This window comes from Pleurodeles waltl, chromosome 10 (genome assembly GCF_031143425.1).
Source record: "Pleurodeles waltl isolate 20211129_DDA chromosome 10, aPleWal1.hap1.20221129, whole genome shotgun sequence".
Classification (NCBI taxonomy): Eukaryota; Metazoa; Chordata; class Amphibia; order Caudata; family Salamandridae; genus Pleurodeles; species Pleurodeles waltl.
In genome coordinates, this window is record NC_090449.1 from 327301597 (window position 1) to 327326601 (window position 25005).

The 25005-nt window shown below is 48.0% G+C and overlaps 20 non-coding genes across 20 annotated transcripts; all 20 read right to left on the reverse strand.

The window, feature by feature from the left end:
* Window positions 1-422: 422 nt before the first annotated feature.
* Window positions 423-495, reverse strand: TRNAV-UAC (transfer RNA valine (anticodon UAC)). The gene has a single exon. It is a non-coding gene; the product is annotated as a tRNA-Val (tRNA).
* A 444-nt stretch (window positions 496-939) lies between these two features.
* TRNAP-UGG (transfer RNA proline (anticodon UGG)) lies at window positions 940-1011 on the reverse strand. Its single transcript has one exon. It is a non-coding gene; the product is annotated as a tRNA-Pro (tRNA).
* Window positions 1012-2347: 1336 nt separating this feature from the next.
* TRNAV-AAC (transfer RNA valine (anticodon AAC)) lies at window positions 2348-2420 on the reverse strand. The gene has a single exon. It is a non-coding gene; the product is annotated as a tRNA-Val (tRNA).
* A 1521-nt stretch (window positions 2421-3941) lies between these two features.
* On the reverse strand, window positions 3942-4014 carry TRNAV-UAC (transfer RNA valine (anticodon UAC)). Its single transcript has one exon. It is a non-coding gene; the product is annotated as a tRNA-Val (tRNA).
* A 444-nt stretch (window positions 4015-4458) lies between these two features.
* Window positions 4459-4530, reverse strand: TRNAP-UGG (transfer RNA proline (anticodon UGG)). The gene has a single exon. It is a non-coding gene; the product is annotated as a tRNA-Pro (tRNA).
* A 1336-nt stretch (window positions 4531-5866) lies between these two features.
* TRNAV-AAC (transfer RNA valine (anticodon AAC)) lies at window positions 5867-5939 on the reverse strand. Its single transcript has one exon. It is a non-coding gene; the product is annotated as a tRNA-Val (tRNA).
* A 1521-nt stretch (window positions 5940-7460) lies between these two features.
* TRNAV-UAC (transfer RNA valine (anticodon UAC)) lies at window positions 7461-7533 on the reverse strand. Its single transcript has one exon. It is a non-coding gene; the product is annotated as a tRNA-Val (tRNA).
* A 444-nt stretch (window positions 7534-7977) lies between these two features.
* TRNAP-UGG (transfer RNA proline (anticodon UGG)) lies at window positions 7978-8049 on the reverse strand. Its single transcript has one exon. It is a non-coding gene; the product is annotated as a tRNA-Pro (tRNA).
* Window positions 8050-9385: 1336 nt separating this feature from the next.
* Window positions 9386-9458, reverse strand: TRNAV-AAC (transfer RNA valine (anticodon AAC)). Its single transcript has one exon. It is a non-coding gene; the product is annotated as a tRNA-Val (tRNA).
* Window positions 9459-10979: 1521 nt separating this feature from the next.
* Window positions 10980-11052, reverse strand: TRNAV-UAC (transfer RNA valine (anticodon UAC)). Its single transcript has one exon. It is a non-coding gene; the product is annotated as a tRNA-Val (tRNA).
* Window positions 11053-11496: 444 nt separating this feature from the next.
* TRNAP-UGG (transfer RNA proline (anticodon UGG)) lies at window positions 11497-11568 on the reverse strand. The gene has a single exon. It is a non-coding gene; the product is annotated as a tRNA-Pro (tRNA).
* A 1336-nt stretch (window positions 11569-12904) lies between these two features.
* Window positions 12905-12977, reverse strand: TRNAV-AAC (transfer RNA valine (anticodon AAC)). Its single transcript has one exon. It is a non-coding gene; the product is annotated as a tRNA-Val (tRNA).
* Window positions 12978-14498: 1521 nt separating this feature from the next.
* Window positions 14499-14571, reverse strand: TRNAV-UAC (transfer RNA valine (anticodon UAC)). The gene has a single exon. It is a non-coding gene; the product is annotated as a tRNA-Val (tRNA).
* A 444-nt stretch (window positions 14572-15015) lies between these two features.
* TRNAP-UGG (transfer RNA proline (anticodon UGG)) lies at window positions 15016-15087 on the reverse strand. The gene has a single exon. It is a non-coding gene; the product is annotated as a tRNA-Pro (tRNA).
* A 1340-nt stretch (window positions 15088-16427) lies between these two features.
* On the reverse strand, window positions 16428-16500 carry TRNAV-AAC (transfer RNA valine (anticodon AAC)). The gene has a single exon. It is a non-coding gene; the product is annotated as a tRNA-Val (tRNA).
* Window positions 16501-18021: 1521 nt separating this feature from the next.
* On the reverse strand, window positions 18022-18094 carry TRNAV-UAC (transfer RNA valine (anticodon UAC)). Its single transcript has one exon. It is a non-coding gene; the product is annotated as a tRNA-Val (tRNA).
* A 444-nt stretch (window positions 18095-18538) lies between these two features.
* Window positions 18539-18610, reverse strand: TRNAP-UGG (transfer RNA proline (anticodon UGG)). Its single transcript has one exon. It is a non-coding gene; the product is annotated as a tRNA-Pro (tRNA).
* A 2900-nt stretch (window positions 18611-21510) lies between these two features.
* Window positions 21511-21583, reverse strand: TRNAV-AAC (transfer RNA valine (anticodon AAC)). Its single transcript has one exon. It is a non-coding gene; the product is annotated as a tRNA-Val (tRNA).
* Window positions 21584-23104: 1521 nt separating this feature from the next.
* Window positions 23105-23177, reverse strand: TRNAV-UAC (transfer RNA valine (anticodon UAC)). The gene has a single exon. It is a non-coding gene; the product is annotated as a tRNA-Val (tRNA).
* A 444-nt stretch (window positions 23178-23621) lies between these two features.
* Window positions 23622-23693, reverse strand: TRNAP-UGG (transfer RNA proline (anticodon UGG)). Its single transcript has one exon. It is a non-coding gene; the product is annotated as a tRNA-Pro (tRNA).
* Between the last annotated feature and the right edge of the window lie 1312 nt (window positions 23694-25005).

A 25005-nucleotide genomic window follows, 5' to 3' on the forward strand; every position in this document is an offset into this window, starting at 1 on the left:
ATTTACAAGGTGGTGTTAAGCCACAAAACGTGGTTGAACGGCGTCTTGTAAATACGGCACAGTACATAGTGCCACCGGGGCGTCACTAAAGATGATGTGCCGGTGGCGATAGGGCCTTGTAAGTCTGGCCCTTTCTTTGCTCAAGGTGTATGTTCTTGGTGAAGGTAGGAAAGCCATTTTCGCTCTCATACCTTCCTTCCTTGGCTGGCTTGACCACAGTAGGCCCAGGCTTCAATGGAAAGGTCAAAAAGGGAGCAACTGACTGCCGTAAGGTGTATCGTCTTCTCTTGGTGAGTTGAGACCGATGCCCTTGGAGCGTAGTACCTCACGATGGTGAGGGATAGACACAGCCTCTTTTATTTCAATTTACCTGTCAGGTGAGGTGGTAAATGCAAATAATGTGATAAAGCACAGCAACTTGCTGTTTCTGCCTGGCCTCGAACCAGGGACCTTTCGCGTGTAAGGCGAACGTGATAACCACTACACTACAGAAACAGACATGTCTGCTTATTTGCTTCATGTGGCTATGCATTGGACTGGAACCACTGCACTGGAAACAGACACACCTGCTTTCTTTATGTGGCTATGCTTTGGACTGGAATGCAAGGACTAAGGGACAATATTCATGACGCTCAAAGCTGAGCCTTTCTGACAGGATCTCTTCCTTTGGAAGAAAGGAACTGGGATCACTTTCATTCCAAGAGGTGATTTCAAAACCAGCCCTGCAATTACTTTGGAGAAGCACTGTGCATTTCATGTTCCAACGAGAAGTGCTGCTCCAACACAAAAAAGCAGTTAGAAAGAAATCCCGCACTCCTTCATCATGCCGAACTGCCTCGACACCAGTAGAAAGCATGCAATGCATTCCACCATGGCATCTTACAAGAGTGGAAAGCAGAAATACTCCTGTTTAAAAACAGATCGAACCTATGAAGGCACGGGCTCGTCCGGGATTTGAACCCGGGACCTCTCACACCCAAAGCGAGAATCATACCCCTAGACCAACGAGCCTGCTGCTGCAAAAGCCTTTCAAACATCTTCTGAAGTGTCTTTGTGAAAAAGCAGGGCCACTTGGAGACTCTCCTTCTAAGCGTGCCATAGCAATTGATGTTTTGTGCCAAGGGTTTTTTTTTTGCCTCTAGCAAGGCAAGAGGTAGTCAAGAAGCCCTATGCTAGCAAGCTGAACTGTGGCGCTGATGAGAAAAGCAGACCCTTTCTGGTAGTTGTACGCCTCCGCAGGACCTGGGCCCTTGCACCGTAGACTTCCAGACCAGAAGCACTGAAGGGCCTGCCATCTCTTGCGCCTGAGCCAGAGGAGCATGCCTCTTGTATTCAAGCACAATTGCTCGCTCAGTGCTCAATCAGGCGAGATTTATATGAGTGCCTCACAGGCCTGAAACACTCACCTGGGAGACGCGGGGTGGCTGAATTCCCAGAATGGCCTTCGATAGGAAAATCACCTCCTTTCCTCCCGACTCATTTCAGAATTGGGTGAAAATCGCAAGACAGTGTTCAGGGGTGCATGGGTACTGCCTACTCCCAGCTGCCTCTCTGTCTTCTTCATGTTAATTTCAAGTCACAAGGAGGGACCATTGCCATTCTGCTCCGCCCACCTAACCAGGAAACCCAGGTTGAGCTTGTCTGCCTGTTGTTGTTGCAGGGGCAGTGCCTTCTCTGCCCAAAAGTGGCAGGAGAGCCTCACTTCAAACGATGGAATCAACTGCTTAAGTAGAAACCAGCATGGTAGTTACAGTGATAAGGTGCAGCTCTAACAGAAGGCGTGACTGAGATGCCCCTTCCAGAAATACATGGAATGCTGATTGAGGGCCCAGCCGGAGGGTTGGTGGATTTCTTTTCATATGCTACAGCAGCTTGCAAAGATAGTGTTGTGGGGAGCTGGCTGTGCAAGCAGAGGAAGATTTAAGGGCAGAAAATAGACCTATCAGAAGTGCGATATGAACCCACAACTACATGAGCAAACCAGGATGCTTAGCTTAACTGAAGATCAAGCTCTCTTGAGGCTGCCGCCTTAGACCACTCGGCCATCCTGACAGCTGAGTCTGTGTTTAGGTCTGACTCCTCAGTCTGCACTTGTCGATGCTGCCGCTTGCAATGTTCCTATCAAGGTGACAGGTTTAAAGGCCCCACAATATAACATGGCCAAGAAAAAAAAAAGTAAAAAACAGAATAAGAAACCAGGCACATGCACGACTACACAAAGATGCAGATAACTTTTTACCGGCCTGCAATAGTAATACAAGTTTTACACAGGTCACAAGTTTTTAAAGGCCATCCCTGAGTGAGACTAAGCTTTTAGGGAGCAAACACAAAAGCAGACACTGCCCATTGTTTCTGCCCGGTCTCGAACCGGGGACCTTTCGCGTGTTAGGCGAACGTGATAACCACTACACTACAGAAACAAGCATGAGGGCTTGACTGAAGGAGCAAAATTCCCCTCATATGTTTGCCCGATTGCCTCTATACTTGATCAGCAGTTGCTCGCAAAGCGAGGAGTAAGTGTGAAAATTGCAGCGTTGTCAGCCAGCAAGCGTACACTCAGATGTACTGAAAAGTCACAGCTGCGGGTAGAGACAAATATCTGATGCCTAAATGCCTGAAACCAGAGCCTGTGAAAGCATCACACAGAGCACACTGAAAGCAAGCAGGAAGGAAGCCAAGGCATGGTGATCCTTTTTTTCTCCTGAGGCTAAAAATATTTTGCACAACAATGCTTTGAGTGGAATGAGGAATCTTCAAGCTTTGTGTATTTTGAGTAAAATTTGTGTGTTTTCTGCTAAAAAGGGTGTGTTGGGGATTTGGACCCGGACACCAACGAGCGAGGGCACAGAAGCACCACTGCTCAGACCCTGCTCCTAGGGTTGAGGGCAGAGAGTGGGCGAATACATCGCAAGGCAAGAAAATGCACATGGTTCTCTCTTCTGCAATATGACTAGAGTCATTTCCATGGTCGTCATCGAACATGACATAAAACGCCTCTATCCTTTAGACCTTTTGGCCCATAATTACAAGAGGATGACTGAGTGAGACGCTCTGCCAAATTTGGCAGCCTCGCACTCAGTCATTTTCAAAATGCAGGGAAGCGCCGTATTTAGTAGAATACAGCGCACCCCTGTGCTTCCCTCTGCGCCAGCTCTAAATTAGCTGCCGAGCACCAACGCAGCCATCCTTGCGCCATGGTACAAGGATGGCTGCGTGGAGGGGGAAATTGTTTTTGTTCAGGAAGGCACACCTTCCTGCACAACAGAAATCTTCAGTGGCGATATGTTCGTGCAGCACACATAGAAAGAGCAAAAATGAGGAGAAATGAAAACATTTCTGCTCGTTTCTCCACTATAACGACACCCATTGTATGGCGCTTGGATTTTGGCGCTGCCACAGATTTACAAAAACTCGTAAAACTGGAGCAGCATCAAAATGCTATGGTGTTGCAGTGGCCCACCCAGAGCAACGCCCATTGCACGCCCCTTCCAGGGAAAGGGCTGCGTGTGAAGGGGCCGTATTTACAAGGTGGTGTTAAGCCACAAAACGTGGTTGAACGGCGTCTTGTAAATACGGCACAGTACATAGTGCCACCGGGGCGTCACTAAAGATGATGTGCCGGTGGCGATAGGGCCTTGTAAGTCTGGCCCTTTCTTTGCTCAAGGTGTATGTTCTTGGTGAAGGTAGGAAAGCCATTTTCGCTCGCATACCTTCCTTCCTTGGCTGGCTTGACCACAGTAGGCCCAGGCTTCAATGGAAAGGTCAAAAAGGGAGCAACTGACTGCCGTAAGGTGTATCGTCTTCTCTTGGTGAGTTGAGACCGATGCCCTTGGAGCGTAGTACCTCACGATGGTGAGGGATAGACACAGCCTCTTTAATTTCAATTTACCTGTCAGGTGAGGTGGTAAATGCAAATAATGTGATAAAGCACAGCAACTTGCTGTTTCTGCCTGGCCTCGAACCAGGGACCTTTCGCGTGTAAGGCGAACGTGATAACCACTACACTACAGAAACAGACATGCCTGCTTATTTGCTTCATGTGGCTATGCATTGGACTGGAACCACTGCACTGGAAACAGACACACCTGCTTTCTTTATGTGGCTATGCTTTGGACTGGAATGCAAGGACTAAGGGACAATATTCATGACGCTCAAAGCTGAGCCTTTCTGACAGGATCTCTTCCTTTGGAAGAAAGGAACTGGGATCACTTTCATTCCAAGAGGTGATTTCAAAACCAGCCCTGCAATTACTTTGGAGAAGCACTGTGCATTTCATGTTCCAACGAGAAGTGCTGCTCCAACACAAAAAAGCAGTTAGAAAGAAATCCCGCACTCGTTCATCATGCCGAACTGCCTCGACACCAGTAGAAAGCATGCAATGCATTCCACCATGGCATCTTACAAGAGTGGAAAGCAGAAATACTCCTGTTTAAAAACAGATCGAACCTATGAAGGCACGGGCTCGTCCGGGATTTGAACCCGGGACCTCTCACACCCAAAGCGAGAATCATACCCCTAGACCAACGAGCCTGCTGCTGCAAAAGCCTTTCAAACATCTTCTGAAGTGTCTTTGTGAAAAAGCAGGGCCACTTGGAGACTCTCTTTCTAAGCGTGCCATAGCAATTGATGTTTTGTGCCAAGGGTTTTTTTTTTGCCTCTAGCAAGGCAAGAGGTAGTCAAGAAGCCCTATGCTAGCAAGCTGAACTGTGGCGCTGATGAGAAAAGCAGACCCTTTCTGGTAGTTGTACGCCTCCGCAGGACCTGGGCCCTTGCACCGTAGACTTCCAGACCAGAAGCACTGAAGGGCCTGCCATCTCTTGCGCCTGAGCCAGAGGAGCATGCCTCTTGTATTCAAGCACAATTGCTCGCTCAGTGCTCGATCAGGCGAGATTTATATGAGTGCCTCACAGGCCTGAAACACTCACCTGGGAGACGCGGGGTGGCTGAATTCCCAGAATGGCCTTCGATAGGAAAATCACCTCCTTTCCTCCCGACTCATTTCAGAATTGGGTGAAAATCGCAAGACAGTGTTCAGGGGTGCATGGGTACTGCCTACTCCCAGCTGCCTCTCTGTCTTCTTCATGTTAATTTCAAGTCACAAGGAGGGACCATTGCCATTCTGCTCCGCCCACCTAACCAGGAAACCCAGGTTGAGCTTGTCTGACTGTTGTTGTTGCAGGGGCAGTGCCTTCTCTGCCCAAAAGTGGCAGGAGAGCCTCACTTCAAACGATGGAATCAACTGCTTAAGTAGAAACCAGCATGGTAGTTACAGTGATAAGGTGCAGCTCTAACAGAAGGCGTGACTGAGATGCCCCTTCCAGAAATACATGGAATGCTGATTGAGGGCCCAGCCGGAGGGTTGGTGGATTTCTTTTCATATGCTACAGCAGCTTGCAAAGATAGTGTTGTGGGGAGCTGGCTGTGCAAGCAGAGGAAGATTTAAGGGCAGAAAATAGACCTATCAGAAGTGCGATATGAACCCACAACTACATGAGCAAACCAGGATGCTTAGCTTAACTGAAGATCAAGCTCTCTTGAGGCTGCCGCCTTAGACCACTCGGCCATCCTGACAGCTGAGTCTGTGTTTAGGTCTGACTCCTCAGTCTGCACTTGTCGATGCTGCCGCTTGCAATGTTCCTATCAAGGTGACAGGTTTAAAGGCCCCACAATATAACATGGCCAAGAAAAAAAAAAGTAAAAAACAGAATAAGAAACCAGGCACATGCACGACTACGGAAAGATGCAGATAACTTTTTACCGGCCTGCAATAGTAATACAAGTTTTACACAGGTCACAAGTTTTTAAAGGCCATCCCTGAGTGAGACTAAGCTTTTAGGGAGCAAACACAAAAGCAGACACTGCCCATTGTTTCTGCCCGGTCTCGAACCGGGGACCTTTCGCGTGTTAGGCAAACGTGATAACCACTACACTACAGAAACAAGCATGAGGGCTTGACTGAAGGAGCAAAATTCCCCTCATATGTTTGCCCGATTGCCTCTATACTTGATCAGCAGTTGCTCGCAAAGCGAGGAGTAAGTGTGAAAATTGCAGCGTTGTCAGCCAGCAAGCGTACACTCAGATGTACTGAAAAGTCACAGCTGCGGGTAGAGACAAATATCTGATGCCTAAATGCCTGAAACCAGAGCCTGTGAAAGCATCACACAGAGCACACTGAAAGCAAGCAGGAAGGAAGCCAAGGCATGGTGATCCTTTTTTTCTCCTGAGGCTAAAAATATTTTGCACAACAATGCTTTGAGTGGAATGAGGAATCTTCAAGCTTTGTGTATTTTGAGTAAAATTTGTGTGTTTTCTGCTAAAAAGGGTGTGTTGGGGATTTGGACCCGGACACCAACGAGCGAGGGCACAGAAGCACCACTGCTCAGACCCTGCTCCTAGGGTTGAGGGCAGAGAGTGGGCGAATACATCGCAAGGCAAGAAAATGCACATGGTTCTCTCTTCTGCAATATGACTAGAGTCATTTCCATGGTCGTCATCGAACATGACATAAAACGCCTCTATCCTTTAGACCTTTTGGCCCATAATTACAAGAGGATGACTGAGTGAGACGCTCTGCCAAATTTGGCAGCCTCGCACTCAGTCATTTTCAAAATGCAGGGAAGCGCCGTATTTAGTAGAATACAGCGCACCCCTGTGCTTCCCTCTGCGCCAGCTCTAAATTAGCTGCCGAGCACCAACGCAGCCATCCTTGCGCCATGGTACAAGGATGGCTGCGTGGAGGGGGAAATTGTTTTTGTTCAGAAAGGCACACCTTCCTGCACAACAGAAATCTTCAGTGGCGATATGTTCGTGCAGCACACATAGAAAGAGCAAAAATGAGGAGAAATGAAAACATTTCTGCTCGTTTCTCCACTATAACGACACCCATTGTATGGCGCTTGGATTTTGGCGCTGCCACAGATTTACAAAAACTCGTAAAACTGGAGCAGCATCAAAATGCTATGGTGTTGCAGTGGCCCACCCAGAGCAACGCCCATTGCACGCCCCTTCCAGGGAAAGGGCTGCGTGTGAAGGGGCCGTATTTACAAGGTGGTGTTAAGCCACAAAACGTGGTTGAACGGCGTCTTGTAAATACGGCACAGTACATAGTGCCACCGGGGCGTCACTAAAGATGATGTGCCGGTGGCGATAGGGCCTTGTAAGTCTGGCCCTTTCTTTGCTCAAGGTGTATGTTCTTGGTGAAGGTAGGAAAGCCATTTTCGCTCTCATACCTTCCTTCCTTGGCTGGCTTGACCACAGTAGGCCCAGGCTTCAATGGAAAGGTCAAAAAGGGAGCAACTGACTGCCGTAAGGTGTATCGTCTTCTCTTGGTGAGTTGAGACCGATGCCCTTGGAGCGTAGTACCTCACGATGGTGAGGGATAGACACAGCCTCTTTTATTTCAATTTACCTGTCAGGTGAGGTGGTAAATGCAAATAATGTGATAAAGCACAGCAACTTGCTGTTTCTGCCTGGCCTCGAACCAGGGACCTTTCGCGTGTAAGGCGAACGTGATAACCACTACACTACAGAAACAGACATGTCTGCTTATTTGCTTCATGTGGCTATGCATTGGACTGGAACCACTGCACTGGAAACAGACACACCTGCTTTCTTTATGTGGCTATGCTTTGGACTGGAATGCAAGGACTAAGGGACAATATTCATGACGCTCAAAGCTGAGCCTTTCTGACAGGATCTCTTCCTTTGGAAGAAAGGAACTGGGATCACTTTCATTCCAAGAGGTGATTTCAAAACCAGCCCTGCAATTACTTTGGAGAAGCACTGTGCATTTCATGTTCCAACGAGAAGTGCTGCTCCAACACAAAAAAGCAGTTAGAAAGAAATCCCGCACTCCTTCATCATGCCGAACTGCCTCGACACCAGTAGAAAGCATGCAATGCATTCCACCATGGCATCTTACAAGAGTGGAAAGCAGAAATACTCCTGTTTAAAAACAGATCGAACCTATGAAGGCACGGGCTCGTCCGGGATTTGAACCCGGGACCTCTCACACCCAAAGCGAGAATCATACCCCTAGACCAACGAGCCTGCTGCTGCAAAAGCCTTTCAAACATCTTCTGAAGTGTCTTTGTGAAAAAGCAGGGCCACTTGGAGACTCTCCTTCTAAGCGTGCCATAGCAATTGATGTTTTGTGCCAAGGGTTTTTTTTTTGCCTCTAGCAAGGCAAGAGGTAGTCAAGAAGCCCTATGCTAGCAAGCTGAACTGTGGCGCTGATGAGAAAAGCAGACCCTTTCTGGTAGTTGTACGCCTCCGCAGGACCTGGGCCCTTGCAGCGTAGACTTCCAGACCAGAAGCACTGAAGGGCCTGCCATCTCTTGCGCCTGAGCCAGAGGAGCATGCCTCTTGTATTCAAGCACAATTGCTCGCTCAGTGCTCAATCAGGCGAGATTTATATGAGTGCCTCACAGGCCTGAAACACTCACCTGGGAGACGCGGGGTGGCTGAATTCCCAGAATGGCCTTCGATAGGAAAATCACCTCCTTTCCTCCCGACTCATTTCAGAATTGGGTGAAAATCGCAAGACAGTGTTCAGGGGTGCATGGGTACTGCCTACTCCCAGCTGCCTCTCTGTCTTCTTCATGTTAATTTCAAGTCACAAGGAGGGACCATTGCCATTCTGCTCCGCCCACCTAACCAGGAAACCCAGGTTGAGCTTGTCTGCCTGTTGTTGTTGCAGGGGCAGTGCCTTCTCTGCCCAAAAGTGGCAGGAGAGCCTCACTTCAAACGATGGAATCAACTGCTTAAGTAGAAACCAGCATGGTAGTTACAGTGATAAGGTGCAGCTCTAACAGAAGGCGTGACTGAGATGCCCCTTCCAGAAATACATGGAATGCTGATTGAGGGCCCAGCCGGAGGGTTGGTGGATTTCTTTTCATATGCTACAGCAGCTTGCAAAGATAGTGTTGTGGGGAGCTGGCTGTGCAAGCAGAGGAAGATTTAAGGGCAGAAAATAGACCTATCAGAAGTGCGATATGAACCCACAACTACATGAGCAAACCAGGATGCTTAGCTTAACTGAAGATCAAGCTCTCTTGAGGCTGCCGCCTTAGACCACTCGGCCATCCTGACAGCTGAGTCTGTGTTTAGGTCTGACTCCTCAGTCTGCACTTGTCGATGCTGCCGCTTGCAATGTTCCTATCAAGGTGACAGGTTTAAAGGCCCCACAATATAACATGGCCAAGAAAAAAAAAAGTAAAAAACAGAATAAGAAACCAGGCACATGCACGACTACACAAAGATGCAGATAACTTTTTACCGGCCTGCAATAGTAATACAAGTTTTACACAGGTCACAAGTTTTTAAAGGCCATCCCTGAGTGAGACTAAGCTTTTAGGGAGCAAACACAAAAGCAGACACTGCCCATTGTTTCTGCCCGGTCTCGAACCGGGGACCTTTCGCGTGTTAGGCGAACGTGATAACCACTACACTACAGAAACAAGCATGAGGGCTTGACTGAAGGAGCAAAATTCCCCTCATATGTTTGCCCGATTGCCTCTATACTTGATCAGCAGTTGCTCGCAAAGCGAGGAGTAAGTGTGAAAATTGCAGCGTTGTCAGCCAGCAAGCGTACACTCAGATGTACTGAAAAGTCACAGCTGCGGGTAGAGACAAATATCTGATGCCTAAATGCCTGAAACCAGAGCCTGTGAAAGCATCACACAGAGCACACTGAAAGCAAGCAGGAAGGAAGCCAAGGCATGGTGATCCTTTTTTTCTCCTGAGGCTAAAAATATTTTGCACAACAATGCTTTGAGTGGAATGAGGAATCTTCAAGCTTTGTGTATTTTGAGTAAAATTTGTGTGTTTTCTGCTAAAAAGGGTGTGTTGGGGATTTGGACCCGGACACCAACGAGCGAGGGCACAGAAGCACCACTGCTCAGACCCTGCTCCTAGGGTTGAGGGCAGAGAGTGGGCGAATACATCGCAAGGCAAGAAAATGCACATGGTTCTCTCTTCTGCAATATGACTAGAGTCATTTCCATGGTCGTCATCGAACATGACATAAAACGCCTCTATCCTTTAGACCTTTTGGCCCATAATTACAAGAGGATGACTGAGTGAGACGCTCTGCCAAATTTGGCAGCCTCGCACTCAGTCATTTTCAAAATGCAGGGAAGCGCCGTATTTAGTAGAATACAGCGCACCCCTGTGCTTCCCTCTGCGCCAGCTCTAAATTAGCTGCCGAGCACCAACGCAGCCATCCTTGCGCCATGGTACAAGGATGGCTGCGTGGAGGGGGAAATTGTTTTTGTTCAGGAAGGCACACCTTCCTGCACAACAGAAATCTTCAGTGGCGATATGTTCGTGCAGCACACATAGAAAGAGCAAAAATGAGGAGAAATGAAAACATTTCTGCTCGTTTCTCCACTATAACGACACCCATTGTATGGCGCTTGGATTTTGGCGCTGCCACAGATTTACAAAAACTCGTAAAACTGGAGCAGCATCAAAATGCTATGGTGTTGCAGTGGCCCACCCAGAGCAACGCCCATTGCACGCCCCTTCCAGGGAAAGGGCTGCGTGTGAAGGGGCCGTATTTACAAGGTGGTGTTAAGCCACAAAACGTGGTTGAACGGCGTCTTGTAAATACGGCACAGTACATAGTGCCACCGGGGCGTCACTAAAGATGATGTGCCGGTGGCGATAGGGCCTTGTAAGTCTGGCCCTTTCTTTGCTCAAGGTGTATGTTCTTGGTGAAGGTAGGAAAGCCATTTTCGCTCGCATACCTTCCTTCCTTGGCTGGCTTGACCACAGTAGGCCCAGGCTTCAATGGAAAGGTCAAAAAGGGAGCAACTGACTGCCGTAAGGTGTATCGTCTTCTCTTGGTGAGTTGAGACCGATGCCCTTGGAGCGTAGTACCTCACGATGGTGAGGGATAGACACAGCCTCTTTAATTTCAATTTACCTGTCAGGTGAGGTGGTAAATGCAAATAATGTGATAAAGCACAGCAACTTGCTGTTTCTGCCTGGCCTCGAACCAGGGACCTTTCGCGTGTAAGGCGAACGTGATAACCACTACACTACAGAAACAGACATGCCTGCTTATTTGCTTCATGTGGCTATGCATTGGACTGGAACCACTGCACTGGAAACAGACACACCTGCTTTCTTTATGTGGCTATGCTTTGGACTGGAATGCAAGGACTAAGGGACAATATTCATGACGCTCAAAGCTGAGCCTTTCTGACAGGATCTCTTCCTTTGGAAGAAAGGAACTGGGATCACTTTCATTCCAAGAGGTGATTTCAAAACCAGCCCTGCAATTACTTTGGAGAAGCACTGTGCATTTCATGTTCCAACGAGAAGTGCTGCTCCAACACAAAAAAGCAGTTAGAAAGAAATCCCGCACTCCTTCATCATGCCGAACTGCCTCGACACCAGTAGAAAGCATGCAATGCATTCCACCATGGCATCTTACAAGAGTGGAAAGCAGAAATACTCCTGTTTAAAAACAGATCGAACCTATGAAGGCACGGGCTCGTCCGGGATTTGAACCCGGGACCTCTCACACCCAAAGCGAGAATCATACCCCTAGACCAACGAGCCTGCTGCTGCAAAAGCCTTTCAAACATCTTCTGAAGTGTCTTTGTGAAAAAGCAGGGCCACTTGGAGACTCTCCTTCTAAGCGTGCCATAGCAATTGATGTTTTGTGCCAAGGGGTTTTTTTTTGCCTCTAGCAAGGCAAGAGGTAGTCAAGAAGCCCTATGCTAGCAAGCTGAACTGTGGCGCTGATGAGAAAAGCAGACCCTTTCTGGTAGTTGTACGCCTCCGCAGGACCTGGGCCCTTGCACCGTAGACTTCCAGACCAGAAGCACTGAAGGGCCTGCCATCTCTTGCGCCTGAGCCAGAGGAGCATGCCTCTTGTATTCAAGCACAATTGCTCGCTCAGTGCTCGATCAGGCGAGATTTATATGAGTGCCTCACAGGCCTGAAACACTCACCTGGGAGACGCGGGGTGGCTGAATTCCCAGAATGGCCTTCGATAGGAAAATCACCTCCTTTCCTCCCGACTCATTTCAGAATTGGGTGAAAATCGCAAGACAGTGTTCAGGGGTGCATGGGTACTGCCTACTCCCAGCTGCCTCTCTGTCTTCTTCATGTTAATTTCAAGTCACAAGGAGGGACCATTGCCATTCTGCTCCGCCCACCTAACCAGGAAACCCAGGTTGAGCTTGTCTGCCTGTTGTTGTTGCAGGGGCAGTGCCTTCTCTGCCCAAAAGTGGCAGGAGAGCCTCACTTCAAACGATGGAATCAACTGCTTAAGTAGAAACCAGCATGGTAGTTACAGTGATAAGGTGCAGCTCTAACAGAAGGCGTGACTGAGATGCCCCTTCCAGAAATACATGGAATGCTGATTGAGGGCCCAGCCGGAGGGTTGGTGGATTTCTTTTCATATGCTACAGCAGCTTGCAAAGATAGTGTTGTGGGGAGCTGGCTGTGCAAGCAGAGGAAGATTTAAGGGCAGAAAATAGACCTATCAGAAGTGCGATATGAACCCACAACTACATGAGCAAACCAGGATGCTTAGCTTAACTGAAGATCAAGCTCTCTTGAGGCTGCCGCCTTAGACCACTCGGCCATCCTGACAGCTGAGTCTGTGTTTAGGTCTGACTCCTCAGTCTGCACTTGTCGATGCTGCCGCTTGCAATGTTCCTATCAAGGTGACAGGTTTAAAGGCCCCACAATATAACATGGCCAAGAAAAAAAAAAGTAAAAAACAGAATAAGAAACCAGGCACATGCACGACTACGCAAAGATGCAGATAACTTTTTACCGGCCTGCAATAGTAATACAAGTTTTACACAGGTCACAAGTTTTTAAAGGCCATCCCTGAGTGAGACTAAGCTTTTAGGGAGCAAACACAAAAGCAGACACTGCCCATTGTTTCTGCCCGGTCTCGAACCGGGGACCTTTCGCGTGTTAGGCGAACGTGATAACCACTACACTACAGAAACAAGCATGAGGGCTTGACTGAAGGAGCAAAATTCCCCTCATATGTTTGCCCGATTGCCTCTATACTTGATCAGCAGTTGCTCGCAAAGCGAGGAGTAAGTGTGAAAATTGCAGCGTTGTCAGCCAGCAAGCGTACACTCAGATGTACTGAAAAGTCACAGCTGCGGGTAGAGACAAATATCTGATGCCTAAATGCCTGAAACCAGAGCCTGTGAAAGCATCACACAGAGCACACTGAAAGCAAGCAGGAAGGAAGCCAAGGCATGGTGATCCTTTTTTTCTCCTGAGGCTAAAAATATTTTGCACAACAATGCTTTGAGTGGAATGAGGAATCTTCAAGCTTTGTGTATTTTGAGTAAAATTTGTGTGTTTTCTGCTAAAAAGGGTGTGTTGGGGATTTGGACCCGGACACCAACGAGCGAGGGCACAGAAGCACCACTGCTCAGACCCTGCTCCTAGGGTTGAGGGCAGAGAGTGGGCGAATACATCGCAAGGCAAGAAAATGCACATGCTTCTCTCTTCTGCAATATGACTAGAGTCATTTCCATGGTCGTCATCGAACATGACATAAAACGCCTCTATCCTTTAGACCTTTTGGCCCATAATTACAAGAGGATGACTGAGTGAGACGCTCTGCCAAATTTGGCAGCCTCGCACTCAGTCATTTTCAAAATGCAGGGAAGCGCCGTATTTAGTAGAATACAGCGCACCCCTGTGCTTCCCTCTGCGCCAGCTCTAAATTAGCTGCCGAGCACCAACGCAGCCATCCTTGCGCCATGGTACAAGGATGGCTGCGTGGAGGGGGAAATTGTTTTTGTTCAGGAAGGCACACCTTCCTGCACAACAGAAATCTTCAGTGGCGATATGTTCGTGCAGCACACATAGAAAGAGCAAAAATGAGGAGAAATGAAAACATTTCTGCTCGTTTCTCCACTATAACGACACCCATTGTATGGCGCTTGGATTTTGGCGCTGCCACAGATTTACAAAAACTCGTAAAACTGGAGCAGCATCAAAATGCTATGGTGTTGCAGTGGCCCACCCAGAGCAACGCCCATTGCACGCCCCTTCCAGGGAAAGGGCTGCGTGTGAAGGGGCCGTATTTACAAGGTGGTGTTAAGCCACAAAACGTGGTTGAACGGCGTCTTGTAAATACGGCACAGTACATAGTGCCACCGGGGCGTCACTAAAGATGATGTGCCGGTGGCGATAGGGCCTTGTAAGTCTGGCCCTTTCTTTGCTCAAGGTGTATGTTCTTGGTGAAGGTAGGAAAGCCATTTTCGCTCTCATACCTTCCTTCCTTGGCTGGCTTGACCACAGTAGGCCCAGGCTTCAATGGAAAGGTCAAAAAGGGAGCAACTGACTGCCGTAAGGTGTATCGTCTTCTCTTGGTGAGTTGAGACCGATGCCCTTGGAGCGTAGTACCTCACGATGGTGAGGGATAGACACAGCTTCTTTAATTTCAATTTACCTGTCAGGTGAGGTGGTAAATGCAAATAATGTGATAAAGCACAGCAACTTGCTGTTTCTGCCTGGCCTCGAACCAGGGACCTTTCGCGTGTAAGGCGAACGTGATAACCACTACACTACAGAAACAGACATGCCTGCTTATTTGCTTCATGTGGCTATGCATTGGACTGGAACCACTGCACTGGAAACAGACACACCTGCTTTCTTTATGTGGCTATGCTTTGGACTGGAATGCAAGGACTAAGGGACAATATTCATGACGCTCAAAGCTGAGCCTTTCTGACAGGATCTCTTCCTTTGGAAGAAAGGAACTGGGATCACTTTCATTCCAAGAGGTGATTTCAAAACCAGCCCTGCAATTACTTTGGAGAAGCACTGTGCATTTCATGTTCCAACGAGAAGTGCTGCTCCAACACAAAAAAGCAGTTAGAAAGAAATCCCGCACTCCTTCATCATGCCGAACTGCCTCGACACCAGTAGAAAGCATGCAATGCATTCCACCATGGCATCTTACAAGAGTGGAAAGCAGAAATACTCCTGTTTAAAAACAGATCGAACCTATGAAGGCACGGGCTCGTCCGGGATTTGAACCCGGGACCTCTCACACCCAAAGCGAGAATCATACCCCTAGACCAACGAGCCTGCTGCTGCAAAAGCCTTTCAAACATCTTCTGAAGTGTCTTTGTGAAAAAGCAGGGCCACTTGGAGACTCTCCTTCTAAGCGTGCCATAGCAATTGATGTTTTGTGCCAAGGGTTTTTTTTTTGCCTCTAGCAAGGCAAGAGGTAGTCAAGAAGCCCTATGCTAGCAAGCTGAACTGTGGCGCTGATGAGAAAAGCAGACCCTTTCTGGTAGTTGTACGCCTCCGCAGGACCTGGGCCCTTGCACCGTAGACTTCCAGACCAGAAGCACTGAAGGGCCTGCCATCTCTTGCGCCTGAGCCAGAGGAGCATGCCTCTTGTATTCAAGCACAATTGCTCGCTCAGTGCTCGATCAGGCTCGATCAGGCTCGATTTATATGAGTGCCTCACAGGCCTGAAACACTCACCTGGGAGACGCGGGGTGGCTGAATTCCCAGAATGGCCTTCGATAGGAAAATCACCTCCTTTCCTCCCGACTCATTTCAGAATTGGGTGAAAATCGCAAGACAGTGTTCAGGGGTGCATGGGTACTGCCTACTCCCAGATGCCTCTCTGTCTTCTTCATGTTAATTTCAAGTCACAAGGAGGGACCATTGCCATTCTGCTCCGCCCACCTAACCAGGAAACCCAGGTTGAGCTTGTCTGCCTGTTGCAGGGGCAGTGCCTTCTCTGCCCAAAAGTGGCAGGAGAGCCTCACTTCAAACGATGGAATCAACTGCTTAAGTAGAAACCAGCATGGTAGTTACAGTGATAAGGTGCAGCTCTAACAGAAGGCGTGACTGAGATGCCCCTTCCAGAAATACATGGAATGCTGATTGAGGGCCCAGCCGGAGGGTTGGTGGATTTCTTTTCATATGCTACAGCAGCTTGCAAAGATAGTGTTGTGGGGAGCTGGCTGTGCAAGCAGAGGAAGATTTAAGGGCAGAAAATAGACCTATCAGAAGTGCGATATGAACCCACAACTACATGAGCAAACCAGGATGCTTAGCTTAACTGAAGATCAAGCTCTCTTGAGGCTGCCGCCTTAGACCACTCGGCCATCCTGACAGCTGAGTCTGTGTTTAGGTCTGACTCCTCAGTCTGCACTTGTCGATGCTGCCGCTTGCAATGTTCCTATCAAGGTGACAGGTTTAAAGGCCCCACAATATAACATGGCCAAGAAAAAAAAAAGTAAAAAACAGAATAAGAAACCAGGCACATGCACGACTACGCAAAGATGCAGATAACTTTTTACCGGCCTGCAATAGTAATACAAGTTTTACACAGGTCACAAGTTTTTAAAGGCCATCCCTGAGTGAGACTAAGCTTTTAGGGAGCAAACACAAAAGCAGACACTGCCCATTGTTTCTGCCCGGTCTCGAACCGGGGACCTTTCGCGTGTTAGGCGAACGTGATAACCACTACACTACAGAAACAAGCATGAGGGCTTGACTGAAGGAGCAAAATTCCCCTCATATGTTTGCCCGATTGCCTCTATACTTGATCAGCAGTTGCTCGCAAAGCGAGGAGTAAGTGTGAAAATTGCAGCGTTGTCAGCCAGCAAGCGTACACTCAGATGTACTGAAAAGTCACAGCTGCGGGTAGAGACAAATATCTGATGCCTAAATGCCTGAAACCAGAGCCTGTGAAAGCATCACACAGAGCACACTGAAAGCAAGCAGGAAGGAAGCCAAGGCATGGTGATCCTTTTTTTCTCCTGAGGCTAAAAATATTTTGCACAACAATGCTTTGAGTGGAATGAGGAATCTTCAAGCTTTGTGTATTTTGAGTAAAATTTGTGTGTTTTCTGCTAAAAAGGGTGTGTTGGGGATTTGGACCCGGACACCAACGAGCGAGGGCACAGAAGCACCACTGCTCAGACCCTGCTCCTAGGGTTGAGGGCAGAGAGTGGGCGAATACATCGCAAGGCAAGAAAATGCACATGGTTCTCTCTTCTGCAATATGACTAGAGTCATTTCCATGGTCGTCATCGAACATGACATAAAACGCCTCTATCCTTTAGACCTTTTGGCCCATAATTACAAGAGGATGACTGAGTGAGACGCTCTGCCAAATTTGGCAGCCTCGCACTCAGTCATTTTCAAAATGCAGGGAAGCGCCGTATTTAGTAGAATACAGCGCACCCCTGTGCTTCCCTCTGCGCCAGCTCTAAATTAGCTGCCGAGCACCAACGCAGCCATCCTTGCGCCATGGTACAAGGATGGCTGCGTGGAGGGGGAAATTGTTTTTGTTCAGGAAGGCACACCTTCCTGCACAACAGAAATCTTCAGTGGCGATATGTTCGTGCAGCACACATAGAAAGAGCAAAAATGAGGAGAAATGAAAACATTTCTGCTCGTTTCTCCACTATAACGACACCCATTGTATGGCGCTTGGATTTTGGCGCTGCCACAGATTTACAAAAACTCGTAAAACTGGAGCAGCATCAAAATGCTATGGTGTTGCAGTGGCCCACCCAGAGCAACGCCCATTGCACGCCCCTTCCAGGGAAAGGGTTGCGTGTGAAGGGGCCGTATTTACAAGGTGGTGTTAAGCCACAAAACGTGGTTGAACGGCGTCTTGTAAATACGGCACAGTACATAGTGCCACCGGGGCGTCACTAAAGATGATGTGCCGGTGGCGATAGGGCCTTGTAAGTCTGGCCCTTTCTTTGCTCAAGGTGTATGTTCTTGGTGAAGGTAGGAAAGCCATTTTCGCTCTCATACCTTCCTTCCTTGGCTGGCTTGACCACAGTAGGCCCAGGCTTCAATGGAAAGGTCAAAAAGAGAGCAACTGACTGCCGTAAGGTGTATCGTCTTCTCTTGGTGAGTTGAGACCGATGCCCTTGGAGCGTAGTACCTCACGATGGTGAGGGATAGACACAGCCTCTTTAATTTCAATTTACCTGTCAGGTGAGGTGGTAAATGCAAATAATGTGACAAAGCACAGCAACTTGCTGTTTCTGCCTGGCCACGAACCAGGGACCTTTCGCGTGTAAGGCGAACGTGATAACCACTACACTACAGAAACAGACATGCCTGCTTATTTGCTTCATGTGGCTATGCATTGGACTGGAACCACTGCACTGGAAACAGACACACCTGCTTTCTTTATGTGGCTATGCTTTGGACTGGAATGCAAGGACTAAGGGACAATATTCATGACGCTCAAAGCTGAGCCTTTCTGACAGGATCTCTTCCTTTGGAAGAAAGGAACTGGGATCACTTTCATTCCAAGAGGTGATTTCAAAACCAGCCCTGCAATTACTTTGGAGAAGCACTGTGCATTTCATGTTCCAACGAGAAGTGCTGCTCCAACACAAAAAAGCAGTTAGAAAGAAATCCCGCACTCCTTCATCATGCCGAACTGCCTCGACACCAGTAGAAAGCATGCAATGCATTCCACCATGGCATCTTACAAGAGTGGAAAGCAGAAATACTCCTGTTTAAAAACAGATCGAACCTATGAAGGCACGGGCTCGTCCGGGATTTGAACCCGGGACCTCTCACACCCAAAGCGAGAATCATACCCCTAGACCAACGAGCCTGCTGCTGATAAAGCCTTTCAAACATCTTCTGAAGTGTCTTTGTGAAAAAGCAGGGCCACTTGGAGACTCTCCTTCTAAGCGTGCCATAGCAATTGATGTTTTGTGCCAAGGGTTTTTTTTTTGCCTCTAGCAAGGCAAGAGGTAGTCAAGAAGCCCTATGCTAGCAAGCTGAACTGTGGCGCTGATGAGAAAAGCAGACCCTTTCTGGTAGTTGTACGCCTCCGCAGGACCTGGGCCCTTGCACCGTAGACTTCCAGACCAGAAGCACTGAAGGGCCTGCCATCTCTTGCGCCTGAGCCAGAGGAGCATGCCTCTTGTATTCAAGCACAATTGCTCGCTCAGTGCTCGATCAGGCGAGATTTACAGGGAGTGCAGAATTATTAGGCAAGTTGTATTTTTGAGGATTAATTTTATTATTGAACAACAACCATGTTCTCAATGAACCCAAAAAACTCATTAATATCAAAGCTGAATATTTTTGGAAGTAGTTTTTAGTTTGTTTTTAGTTTTAGCTATGTTAGGGGGATATCTGTGTGTGCAGGTGACTATTACTGTGCATAATTATTAGGCAACTTAACAAAAAACAAATATATACCCATTTCAATTATTTATTATTACCAGTGAAACCAATATAACATCTCAACATTCACAAATATACATTTCTGACATTCAAAAACAAAACAAAAACAAATCAGTGACCAATATAGCCACCTTTCTTTGCAAGGACACTCAAAAGCCTGCCATCCATGGATTCTGTCAGTGTTTTCATCTGTTCACCATCAACATTGCGTGCAGCAGCAACCACAGCCTCCCAGACACTGTTCAGAGAGGTGTACTGTTTTCCCTCCTTGTAAATCTCACATTTGATGATGGACCACAGGTTCTCAATGGGGTTCAGATCAGGTGAACAAGGAGGCCATGTCATTAGATTTCCTTCTTTTATACCCTTTCTTGCCAGCCACGCTGTGGAGTACTTGGACGCGTGTGATGGAGCATTGTCCTGCATGAAAATCATGTTTTTCTTGAAGGATGCAGACTTCTTCCTGTACCACTGCTTGAAGAAGGTGTCTACCAGGAACTGGCAGTAGGACTGGGAGTTGAGCTTGACTCCATCCTCAACCCGAAAAGGCCCCACAAGCTCATCTTTGATGATACCAGCCCAAACCAGTACTCCACCTCCACCTTGCTGGCGTCTGAGTCGGACTGGAGCTCTCTGCCCTTTACCAATCCAGCCACGGGCCCATCCATCTGGCCCATCAAGACTCACTCTCATTTCATCAGTCCATAAAACCTTAGAAAATCAGTCTTGAGATATTTCTTGGCCCAGTCTTGACGTTTCAGCTTGTGTGTCTTGTTCAGTGGTGGTCGTCTTTCAGCCTTTCTTACCTTGGCCATGTCTCTGAGTATTGCACACCTTGTGCTTTTGGGCACTCCAGTGATGTTGCAGCTCTGAAATATGGCCAAACTGGTGGCAAGTGGCATCGTGGCAGCTGCACGCTTGACTTTTCTCAGTTCATGGGCAGTTATTTTGCGCCTTGGTTTTTCCACACGCTTCTTGCGACCCTGTTGACTATTTTGAATGAAACGCTTGATTGTTCGATGATCACGCTTCAGAAGCTTTGCAATTTTAAGAGTGCTGCATCCCTCTGCAAGATATCTCACTATTTTTGACTTTTCTGAGCCTGTCAAGTCCTTCTTTTGACCCATTTTGCCAAAGGAAAGGAAGTTGCCTAATAATTATGCACACCTGATATAGGGTGTTGATGTCATTAGACCACACCCCTTCTCATTACAGAGATGCACATCACCTAATATGCTTAATTGGTAGTAGGCTTTCGAGCCTATACAGCTTGGAGTAAGACAACATGCATAAAGAGGATGATGTGGTCAAAATACTCATTTGCCTAATAATTCTGCACTCCCTGTATATGAGTGCCTCACAGGCCTGAAACACTCACCTGGGAGACGCGGGGTGGCTGAATTCCCAGAATGGCCTTCGATAGGAAAATCACCTCCTTTCCTCCCGACTCATTTCAGAATTGGGTGAAAATCGCAAGACAGTGTTCAGGGGTGCATGGGTACTGCCTACTCCCAGCTGCCTCTCTGTCTTCTTCATGTTAATTTCAAGTCACAAGGAGGGACCATTGCCATTCTGCTCCGCCCACCTAACCAGGAAACCCAGGTTGAGCTTGTCTGCCTGTTGTTGTTGCAGGGGCAGTGCCTTCTCTGCCCAAAAGTGGCAGGAGAGCCTCACTTCAAACGATGGAATCAACTGCTTAAGTAGAAACCAGCATGGTAGTTACAGTGATAAGGTGCAGCTCTAACAGAAGGCGTGACTGAGATGCCCCTTCCAGAAATACATGGAATGCTGATTGAGGGCCCAGCCGGAGGGTTGGTGGATTTCTTTTCATATGCTACAGCAGCTTGCAAAGATAGTGTTGTGGGGAGCTGGCTGTGCAAGCAGAGGAAGATTTAAGGGCAGAAAATAGACCTATCAGAAGTGCGATATGAACCCACAACTACATGAGCAAACCAGGATGCTTAGCTTAACTGAAGATCAAGCTCTCTTGAGGCTGCCGCCTTAGACCACTCGGCCATCCTGACAGCTGAGTCTGTGTTTAGGTCTGACTCCTCAGTCTGCACTTGTCGATGCTGCCGCTTGCAATGTTCCTATCAAGGTGACAGGTTTAAAGGCCCCACAATATAACATGGCCAAGAAAAAAAAAAGTAAAAAACAGAATAAGAAACCAGGCACATGCACGACTACGCAAAGATGCAGATAACTTTTTACCGGCCTGCAATAGTAATACAAGTTTTACACAGGTCACAAGTTTTTAAAGGCCATCCCTGAGTGAGACTAAGCTTTTAGGGAGCAAACACAAAAGCAGACACTGCCCATTGTTTCTGCCCGGTCTCGAACCGGGGACCTTTCGCGTGTTAGGCGAACGTGATAACCTCTACACTACAGAAACAAGCATGAGGGCTTGACTGAAGGAGCAAAATTCCCCTCATATGTTTGCCCGATTGCCTCTATACTTGATCAGCAGTTGCTCGCAAAGCGAGGAGTAAGTGTGAAAATTGCAGCGTTGTCAGCCAGCAAGCGTACACTCAGATGTACTGAAAAGTCACAGCTGCGGGTAGAGACAAATATCTGATGCCTAAATGCCTGAAACCAGAGCCTGTGAAAGCATCACACAGAGCACACTGAAAGCAAGCAGGAAGGAAGCCAAGGCATGGTGATCCTTTTTTTCTCCTGAGGCTAAAAATATTTTGCACAACAATGCTTTGAGTGGAATGAGGAATCTTCAAGCTTTGTGTATTTTGAGTAAAATTTGTGTGTTTTCTGCTAAAAAGGGTGTGTTGGGGATTTGGACCCGGACACCAACGAGCGAGGGCACAGAAGCACCACTGCTCAGACCCTGCTCCTAGGGTTGAGGGCAGAGAGTGGGTGAATACATCGCAAGGCAAGAAAATGCACATGGTTCTCTCTTCTGCAATATGACTAGAGTCATTTCCATGGTCGTCATCGAACATGACATAAAACGCCTCTATCCTTTAGACCTTTTGGCCCATAATTACAAGAGGATGACTGAGTGAGACGCTCTGCCAAATTTGGCAGCCTCGCACTCAGTCATTTTCAAAATGCAGGGAAGCGCCGTATTTAGTAGAATACAGCGCACCCCTGTGCTTCCCTCTGCGCCAGCTCTAAATTAGCTGCCGAGCACCAACGCAGCCATCCTTGCGCCATGGTACAAGGATGGCTGCGTGGAGGGGGAAATTGTTTTTGTTCAGGAAGGCACACCTTCCTGCACAACAGAAATCTTCAGTGGCGATATGTTCGTGCAGCACACATAGAAAGAGCAAAAATGAGGAGAAATGAAAACATTTCTGCTCGTTTCTCCACTATAACGACACCCATTGTATGGCGCTTGGATTTTGGCGCTGCCACAGATTTACAAAAACTCGTAAAACTGGAGCAGCATCAAAATGCTATGGTGTTGCAGTGGCCCACCCAGAGCAACGCCCATTGCACGCCCCTTCCAGGGAAAGGGCTGCGTGTGAAGGGGCCGTATTTACAAGGTGGTGTTAAGCCACAAAACGTGGTTGAACGGCGTCTTGTAAATACGGCACAGTACATAGTGCCACCGGGGCGTCACTAAAGATGATGTGCCGGTGGCGATAGGGCCTTGTAAGTCTGGCCCTTTCTTTGCTCAAGGTGTATGTTCTTGGTGAAGGTAGGAAAGCCATTTTCGCTCTCATACCTTCCTTCCTTGGCTGGCTTGACCACAGTAGGCCCAGGCTTCAATGGAAAGGTCAAAAAGGGAGCAACTGACTGCCGTAAGGTGTATCGTCTTCTCTTGGTGAGTTGAGACCGATGCCCTTGGAGCGTAGTACCTCACGATGGTGAGGGATAGACACAGCCTCTTTAATTTCAATTTACCTGTCAGGTGAGGTGGTAAATGCAAATAATGTGATAAAGCACAGCAACTTGCTGTTTCTGCCTGGCCTCGAACCAGGGACCTTTCGCGTGTAAGGCGAACGTGATAACCACTACACTACAGAAACAGACATGCCTGCTTGTTTGCTTCATGTGGCTATGCATTGGACTGGAACCACTGCACTGGAAACAGACACACCTGCTTTCTTTATGTGGCTATGCTTTGGACTGGAATGCAAGGACTAAGGGACAATATTCATGACGCTCAAAGCTGAGCCTTTCTGACAGGATCTCTTCCTTTGGAAGAAAGGAACTGGGATCACTTTCATTCCAAGAGGTGATTTCAAAACCAGCCCTGCAATTACTTTGGAGAAGCACTGTGCATTTCATGTTCCAACGAGAAGTGCTGCTCCAACACAAAAAAGCAGTTAGAAAGAAATCCCGCACTCCTTCATCATGCCGAACTGCCTCGACACCAGTAGAAAGCATGCAATGCATTCCACCATGGCATCTTACAAGAGTGGAAAGCAGAAATACTCCTGTTTAAAAACAGATCGAACCTATGAAGGCACGGGCTCGTCCGGGATTTGAACCCGGGACCTCTCACACCCAAAGCGAGAATCATACCCCTAGACCAACGAGCCTGCTGCTGCAAAAGCCTTTCAAACATCTTCTGAAGTGTCTTTGTGAAAAAGCAGGGCCACTTGGAGACTCTCCTTCTAAGCGTGCCATAGCAATTGATGTTTTGTGCCAAGGGGTTTTTTTTTGCCTCTAGCAAGGCAAGAGGTAGTCAAGAAGCCCTATGCTAGCAAGCTGAACTGTGGCGCTGATGAGAAAAGCAGACCCTTTCTGGTAGTTGTACGCCTCCGCAGGACCTGGGCCCTTGCACCGTAGACTTCCAGACCAGAAGCACTGAAGGGCCTGCCATCTCTTGCGCCTGAGCCAGAGGAGCATGCCTCTTGTATTCAAGCACAATTGCTCGCTCAGTGCTCGATCAGGCGAGATTTATATGAGTGCCTCACAGGCCTGAAACACTCACCTGGGAGACGCGGGGTGGCTGAATTCCCAGAATGGCCTTCGATAGGAAAATCACCTCCTTTCCTCCCGACTCATTTCAGAATTGGGTGAAAATCGCAAGACAGTGTTCAGGGGTGCATGGGTACTGCCTACTCCCAGCTGCCTCTCTGTCTTCTTCATGTTAATTTCAAGTCACAAGGAGGGACCATTGCCATTCTGCTCCGCCCACCTAACCAGGAAACCCAGGTTGAGCTTGTCTGCCTGTTGTTGTTGCAGGGGCAGTGCCTTCTCTGCCCAAAAGTGGCAGGAGAGCCTCACTTCAAACGATGGAATCAACTGCTTAAGTAGAAACCAGCATGGTAGTTACAGTGATAAGGTGCAGCTCTAACAGAAGGCGTGACTGAGATGCCCCTTCCAGAAATACATGGAATGCTGATTGAGGGCCCAGCCGGAGGGTTGGTGGATTTCTTTTCATATGCTACAGCAGCTTGCAAAGATAGTGTTGTGGGGAGCTGGCTGTGCAAGCAGAGGAAGATTTAAGGGCAGAAAATAGACCTATCAGAAGTGCGATATGAACCCACAACTACATGAGCAAACCAGGATGCTTAGCTTAACTGAAGATCAAGCTCTCTTGAGGCTGCCGCCTTAGACCACTCGGCCATCCTGACAGCTGAGTCTGTGTTTAGGTCTGACTCCTCAGTCTGCACTTGTCGATGCTGCCGCTTGCAATGTTCCTATCAAGGTGACAGGTTTAAAGGCCCCACAATATAACATGGCCAAGAAAAAAAAAAGTAAAAAACAGAATAAGAAACCAGGCACATGCACGACTACGCAAAGATGCAGATAACTTTTTACCGGCCTGCAATAGTAATACAAGTTTTACACAGGTCACAAGTTTTTAAAGGCCATCCCTGAGTGAGACTAAGCTTTTAGGGAGCA